The 8449-nt window shown below is 31.9% G+C and overlaps 1 long non-coding RNA gene across 2 annotated transcripts; it reads left to right on the top strand.

Annotated features, from left to right (window-relative positions):
- The first annotated feature begins 562 nt into the window (after nucleotides 1-562).
- On the top strand, nucleotides 563-8100 carry LOC117110117. 2 transcript variants are annotated; one of them, XR_004445629.1, is made up of 6 exons: nucleotides 563-599; nucleotides 1124-3576; nucleotides 4185-4325; nucleotides 5262-5989; nucleotides 6338-6477; nucleotides 6611-8100. It is a non-coding gene; the product is annotated as an uncharacterized LOC117110117 (long non-coding RNA). The 2 variants fall into 2 exon arrangements; XR_004445628.1 differs by having other exon boundaries at nucleotides 6308-6477.
- Nucleotides 8101-8449: the final 349 nt, after the last annotated feature.

Genomic DNA, 8449 nt, shown 5'->3' with positions numbered 1-8449 from the left:
ATATATATATATATATAAGATAGTATAATACATACTCCAAGTATCGAAATTCATGCTGTAGTTTCGTACGTACGCTAATGTTGATTGAAACAATTTGAAAATTTGGTAGAACCCCAAACCCCAAAATCGTGGATCTTGCACTGTGACAGGCCCATCCGGCCGGATATGTATTATTGTTTACATAAATTACCTATCATATTTATTTCATATCTTCCGTCTTTACATTAATAAAAAATACATAGGCGATTAGTATACTCAACATTTGCATTAAAAAATTAAGTTCCCATATACACTAAAACGGTATCAATCAGCTTTACGTATCGGCAAGAATGAATTCACAAGTAATGACAAGTATAGTACCAAACAGCTGCTTTAGATTAGGCAGTTGCTTTTGTTATTTTAACAGTTACATCATTTGTCAACAAATTTCTAATTTTGATTGGATGTTATTGTTTTAATCCAACCATGCATACACTAACATCCAATCAGAGTTAAGCCTCTTATTTTGAATATAGAGAGTTCCGTTACCTCTGGGTCCGCTTCATTATTCTCCTAGTGTGAGCAGCGGAGGAGGGTGTGAACTGAGAGAGACACAGCGGGTGAGTACCAGAGTAAACATTTAATAGGCCTGTAGACTATTGTTAATAAATATATAATGTAGGCCTACTATTAGAAGTTATTCTGATGAAGTTTACACGACCGGTTAGTTAATAATGTCTTCAATTGTGAAGTTTTTACTACCTTATGCCTAGCTTTAAAAAAATGGCTGAATTCAAGCATTATAGCGAAACGTTTAAAGATTTACTTTGCTTTGTCATAGCATTTTCTGAAACAAGACACAGATTTACTTTGCTATATCATAGCATTTTCTGAAACGAGACACATACGGGTTTAACTAGCATACCGTGACTTAGTACTTAATGATTTGCATCTTCGACGTTATCATTGTGATTCAAATATATATCTAAGTCATTGTATTAAGCTTGCATATATATTTTCGATAGATCTAATGGGATTGAGAAAAGGCATGCTTATACATTACTACTACCTGTACCACCCATGTATCATTTTTTCGACATGTAACTAGTGCACTAATGACAATGTTGCTTGTGTTGTATTGCAGGTCTTACAAGTGGATGTCATATTCCTGACGTCCATGGATACAAAACAAAAATTGTTGGCGCCATTAAGTTTCTGCGCCAACACTGCAAATAATTGTTAGGCCTTTTTTGGGATTGATTAAACGTTATTTGACTTTTTGGCATCTATATCTAATCTTCCCTATCTTATTTCATTTCATTGCATTTCATCTCATTTCATTTTATTCGAATACAACAACTTACATCTACTTTATTCTATTAACATGCACATAATCAGCACATAATTATTTCGTAGGTTTTATTTTTATTACTGTTATTTTATTTAAAATATTTTATTATACTGTCGTAATGTTAGATTTTTTTAATCCTTATTATAGGTTTTTTTTTTTATTTTATTGTTGTTTTACTATTTTATGTTTATTATTGTTATTACGTAAATTTCGTAGAGGCCACTAGTCAAATTTCAAATACGAAATTAGTGAAATTTTATATTTGCCAACTGGAGTCTTTCGACGTTTGCGCCTTTTTATCCTCCTTGACGGGCTGATTTGATGAACGCCATCGCGTCTTCGAGCATCCAAGCATCAATCATAGTAAGAACTAACATGTATTGAAACCAAGAAGCTAATATATAGACCTATATAATACCTTTTTGGTTAAAATGGGATGTTGCATCCATTTCTACTAACACACAGGTGTAGACATTAGGCTTTCTTTTTCAGGGCAACGAAGCTAATAATAGTTATGGTGGAGATCTTGTTGATACTATGCAATGTTAATACTTTATAGGAAACTTGGCTAGATTGTATATTTGAAAAAAAAGGTTTAATGATGTTACAGAATTGCAATGATAATATAGATGAACCATGGATTCCATGGCTAAACTTCAGTAGGTATTAAAATCTCCATGCTAGGCCACTGTCACTAAATGTTGATAGTCTGACAACATTAGATCATATATCCAGCAACTTTTTGACATCATCAATTTATCATACTAAACAGCATCAACTAGACTATTTATGAATGTATGTATTATGAAAATATTGAACTAACACTTAGGCCGATATAAAACAGTTGTTGTTTAATTATGTTGATTATAATGCAAATGTGACGGGACCACAGGTAAGTTACTAACACAGCAAGACATCGCCTCGAGCATCCAAGCATCAAACCAAGTAAGTGAACTAATCACTATAGGATTGTTTGTGTAGAAAAAAAAAACAATCGTACTAATATCCTACCCAATGCCCATCTTGTATTTTTATTTATTTATTTTATTATTCGTGCCGATAGTTGGTTAGGTCAGTATTTGATAATGGTAGCAGGTGCTGCCTCAATGCGTCTTCAATTGTGTACCTACGAAATTGTTGCAATAAAACTGTACAAACAACTGTGTCTTGTCTATTTGTCCGTGTCTTTTTGTTTATCACACCATGATGATTACCCACCCCCCACATACCAAACATTGTATCCCTATGAATTTGTTTCAATAAATCGATGCATTAGAACATGCGTTTATGACTCGTTTATTTAACATCTACAGAAGTGTTTTTGTTTGAATCTGTTACGAATTGTAATTTTGTAAAATCAATGTAAAACAATAGTAAATGGAATTCATTTACCATTGTTAAATTTCAATGTATGTAAATCCAAGATGTATAATAACTAATAGCATGTCTTTTATTTCAGAAATATTAATTTTGTTTTCCATGGACAGAGCAAGGCGACAAATACCTTGTGCATCACAGGTCTTTATCGCCTATGCATGTGTGCGGAATAAATAAATATATGTTCAATCCTTATTTTATAACTTTGAAGTTCATTTCATTTCAGAAAAAAAAAATGATGCTTGGGAAATATGTTAGCATACTGATTGGATGGTGGTACTTATGCCGATGACTAATTATCGACGTGGAATGAGAATGAAAAATATTAATGATGATTGTGATGATGACGGAGCGATGAATATTTAATAGTGACGATTAATACAGATTTTAAAGTTGTGATTAGTTCATATGAGTTTCTGTGAGTTGTGATTTAAGCCGATTACAATATACTATAATGAAAAATGATGGCGATGAATGACAGTGATGACGATTAACGATAATGAAATGGTGTATCTAAACTTGCAAAGGTAAGTTGTGAGGTAATGTTTGAATGTCTGAAAGTTTCCAAGGCGACTTTGTGGGGTTGTGAAATGACGTGATGTAAAACTAGAGCAATAATAACAGGCCATACCTATAAATTATATTGTTTTCATTTTAGAAAAAGAAAAAACACAATATTGATAATGCATGTTTTCCGAATAAATCAAATCAATTTGCTATGTGGAGTAGTGCCTCTTCTGATGGACAACTGTGTTCATGGGGACGACGATAACGATGAGAATAACGAGGATGTTGTAATGATGGCGATATAGATGATACAGTGATAACGATGGTGATGATGAAATGGTAGACCTGTACTTGAAAATTAGGTAAGTTTCAATGCATTGGGGCTTGTTAAATGATGTGTGGTTAGCGTACTTGCTGCGACTACTATTTAGTTGAAATTCTGTCATGTTTAAATTAGTGGATCCAGGATATTTTGGCCGGTGTGGGAGCAAGAATGGCGATTAAAAACCATTTCCATCACACAACTCGGTAATCCTTGCAATATTAGCTTTTGAAACTTTGTATTTTAACTTCGAGCATCTTGTATTTTTTTTAATTTAAGAAATTTCTCTTTGTGTAACATGTGTATGTTTTTAAATTATAATATATATTTTTCCTATTAATGTGGGTTTATTTAAGGAACCATATCTCATAGCTGTGTAACAGTTTTATCGTATCGTATTGAAACCCATTGTCAGAGGAGAAGGTTCCCTTACCAATTCTGTGGGACCAGTGCCATATTTATTGATCTAAATTTCAAGTTAGAAACTTGATTACGACCTTTTATGTCCAGGGGATGTTGGAGGCGAGCTGAACATCCTTTTCGCTAAGTGTGTTTAACATATTGAATTGAATTTATTTGGTATAAAACAACATGATTCATGTTAACATGAGTTGATATTTCTTAAGTACATATTAATTATTTACGTAGTGCTTGTGGACTGTTCTCCGACCTGACTGTAATGTAGAGTGATCGATTTAAAAACAGGAAATATGTGGACGTCGATGGTTAATATTGATGGAATGGGGATGGACGTCTATGATATTACTAAAGAAAGTTGATGATGCTAAGGTGAGTTTCAATGGCTTTTGTTTTAAATTGCCCGTTTGATTATGCATTCTGTTACAAATGACATGATGGGCTGCAACAGCGGCGTATCAAAAATTACCCTAAAATAGTTAACCAGCAGCTATCGCCACATACTTCGAGTCCCCTACCCACAGCCATTTCAATACCCTAGACATGCCTCTGGGCTACAACCTATTGTGTAATAAACAATACTATTGCATTGTTAACAAAACAAGTGCATATAGTGATGTCTATTGCTGAGAAAATTTTGGGAATTATTTACTTTCTTATTTGATATAATTCCAACTAATTGGTTAAATTAGATCCGTCCTTCCATTTTAGAAATATTAATTTTGTTTGAAAGCTCAGTCCGCAGTTATCAAGGCAACAGATACCTGTGTATGGACAAATCACATGCATTTTTTTCAGCAAACTTGATAGCTTGAACACAGTTTATTGTTAAGCTTTTTTTCATCAAAAAAGCGTCACATAAAATGTGACGTTCAACTTTTGTTTAAACAATTTGATAAGTGATCACATATATGACGTCATCGACCTATATATGTGCAAATTATATAATTTTATAGTGTAGACAAATCTTTAGACTTTTCAACTTTTGTCAATTTATTATATCTGTATATATTATATTATTATTATCATATGTATAATATATAATATTATTGATTTGTGGAAATAACATTGAACATTGAACGAAATTCTATTACTTTTCTAATTTTATTTTGCCATTATCAGTCTTTGTATTACCAATTTTTTTTCTTTATCATTCTTATGATTTTTTTCCTGGGTATCTTGTACCTTTATGAATTGTCACCTGTATGCGTGTGTGCAAAATAAATAAGTATATTCCATGTGTTTGGCTACTCCTTAGGATGCCCATTCAATACATATTTTATAACATTTAATATTGTTTTATTTCAGAAAGAAACCTGGTGATTTTGATAATGATGCTTGTGGATATATGCTATGATTGTCTGGCGGTTCTTCTGCGAATGGATAATTTATCGATTTTAATTGAAAACAAAAGTTGCAGTGATGTTGATGGTGGTGATGATGATTGTAATGATGATGGTGTTAGCGATATATACATGTAGACCTTTCATATCGACATGAAATGAATATTGAACGAATCCGATGATATAATTCATGATAACGAGGATGTTGTTGCTGATAAAGATGGTGATAGAGATGACGTTAAAACAATAACGACGATGATAATTTCACGGTACTTGATTACTAGTATTACTCTTGAAGATTTACTTTTGCTTATCCTCTTATATTGGATACAAATATGGACTGCAAAGTTTTGGTGGTTCCTGTGAGCTTTTAGTGAGTTGTGATTTGAGTTGATTAACAGACTTTGCTATTAATTACAACATAATAAAATGACAGATGACGGTGATGATGTTTGAATGCAATAGGGCTATTGGGATATGCATAGGCCTGTAAATTTTACAACATAAAATTGTTTTCATTTCAGAAATGAAATAATAATAGTAATGATTGCGATTTTCAGACTAAATTGCTTCAACGCGTTTCTTTTGATGGTGAATATTGAGGACGATGATAATCATAACGAATATGATCTTATATAATGATGGCGATATAATGATCTTGGTGACAATGAAATGGTAGACCAGTTTGTAAAGGTAAGTTTGAATGCCTGGGGCTTGTGAAATGATGTGAAATCAACCTGGATAGACTATTGGTTAACGTATTTAATGTGACAACTGTGTAGATGAAATTCTGTCGGTAACTGAGAACCTGGCATTAAACTAAATGATGAAGCCTGGATAGTTTTACCAGAGTGAAAACCAAAGTCCGAGTTTATTGAACATTCAAATTCGGGGGTCCAGGAGCCATGTCATTCAAAATGATTTCAAACTTCACTAGGATTTTTCGTCTGTCTTGAGGGTGTGGGAGGCGGAGAAGGCACCCTTTTTGCAAATGTCAATTGTTTTCATCAGGTTTACGCAGTACATTATTTGTAAACACAGTGCAACAGAAGTGGTTGATATGCAAGGCCTTGAATTCTTGTGAACTGTCGCCGACTTCAACATACTGAAACTGTGTGCGATCGACTAAAAAAGGGATCTACTGGTGGACATTGGTGGATTAAATCTTGATTTTACTAAAGGTTGGTTTCAATGTTGCTTTCTTGAAATTATACTACCAAAAAAAAAATGGATTAGATCTACATGAGTGTTTTTCATCCTAATGAATACAAATTATGTTTCAGATAACATGAATATATTACTATATCTTCGCAGGAATTCGGAGTGATCAAGCTAATACCAGTACTGACCCAGGAAGCAAATTTTGTTTAGTTTATCAGCAGAATAACATCCGTTCAGATGGAATGAGCCAATCTGGTCGATTTAATTTAGAGATGCCGAGTATTTTTGCCAATAACCTAGAACGTACAATTAGATATTATGGTAAAAAGCATTTGTCATTGCAGTTGGTAATATTAAATATAGGCTATATAATAATATTTAATAATAATAATATTTAAAAAAATATTTTTTATTAAAAATAAAAGCCTACATTTAAAATAATTATTAACAACCGTACGAATACAGTATTCATCAATACAATTACTTTGTTCGTTTTGTATATTTGTCATCATCCATGTATTTGTTTGTTTCGTACATTACTGTTTGATATCACTTTCATCATTTCATTTCGCCCTAACCTAGTCCACCCTCTCTCATATCTACCTCAATTTGGCCTATAGATAGGTCGTAGTTTAAGGTGTAGAGTTAGTATTAGCTAGGTTAAATAGGTCGTAGTTTAAGATGTAGAGCTAGTATTAGCTAGGTTAAAAAAGTAGATTTCCTTCCTAGATGAGAGAGGAATGGGCAATGCATTAACCTCCTTCATCAACATCAATTCAATGTATCGAATCATTTTATTACCGTACTGTATCGTATTGTGTTCGTCCAAAAATACTATTGATCAATAAAAACATATAAAATAAAGACACAAATAATTATAAATTTAAAAGTATAACAATTGCAATGACATGTGCTGAAATAATGTCTTAATATGATAAATTAACTGATATCATTTGCTATATATTCAGTTGTAATAATTGTGATGTTGATGCAAATAAAAATTATTAGTAAGGCCGATATTATGCTTAGTTGTATATATTTTTCACACCAGCATTATGAGCATATTATTAAACGTTGGATGTTAAACCTATACCTAAAATTAAAAATCCTTGAACGACTTCCGACGTCTTGTTAACTTCAAACATTTCATTATGTTCGAAGATCAGAAAGTATCCAAGGAATAACAAAAGCGGCATGGCCACTGTGATCCACAAGGATGTGCTATAATAATTAATTTGCATACTGTAAAAACAGAGGAACTGATGCCTTTTGTATTTCTAAATAATGTAAACATCTGCAAAAGCCAAGAGCTTTTGTAGGGTCAGTTTCTCAACATTTTTCAACAACATTATTATTCCACAGTATTGCTAGATTAATTTGAGTTTGATTTCGATCCTAGAATAAAATATTAAATTAAAATGTTAAATGTAATAATATAAGGTTATATAAACTTGACTCCATTCACCTTCATAATGGCAATGTTAATAGATAATTCTGGTGCAATTTTGGCCTAATTTAATTAGGTTTTATATGTAGTAATATTTAATAATGTTTAATATTCATTGTATGTATGCCTACATCTTATGACTTTAATTTGTTTGGTGCTTGTTTTATATCCTTGTTATTGTTTATTTATTACTGTGTATGACAATGGAATGTACTTTTTCAGACAATAAAAATTATCTCGAATCTTCAACTCTTGAATCTATTATTATAAATACTTGTTTGATGAAAGTTCGACGTGAAGAGAGGGTGAGAGGTCAAGTATACAAAAAATATACAATGAATTAAAAATACATATACAATATACACAGTGGGACAACCTTCAATTAAGGGAGAAATGTTTCTGCTCTTGAAGGTGTCCCTTTAAGGCTTTTAATGGGATAGAATATTTTCAATACAAAATTGAATTATTATACAGTAGTATTTACATATATTATATTAATAATATGTAAATACATAGTTTGCATAATTTTCAGCAGAATATATTAC

Source organism: Anneissia japonica, unplaced genomic scaffold (genome assembly GCF_011630105.1).
Source record: "Anneissia japonica isolate Jap-2015-1 unplaced genomic scaffold, ASM1163010v1 scaffold1829_len478734_cov173, whole genome shotgun sequence".
Lineage (NCBI taxonomy): Eukaryota > Metazoa > Echinodermata > Crinoidea > Comatulida > Comatulidae > Anneissia > Anneissia japonica.
Note: the sequence above shows the minus strand (reverse complement) of the source record. Positions and strands in the feature narration are given on the sequence as shown.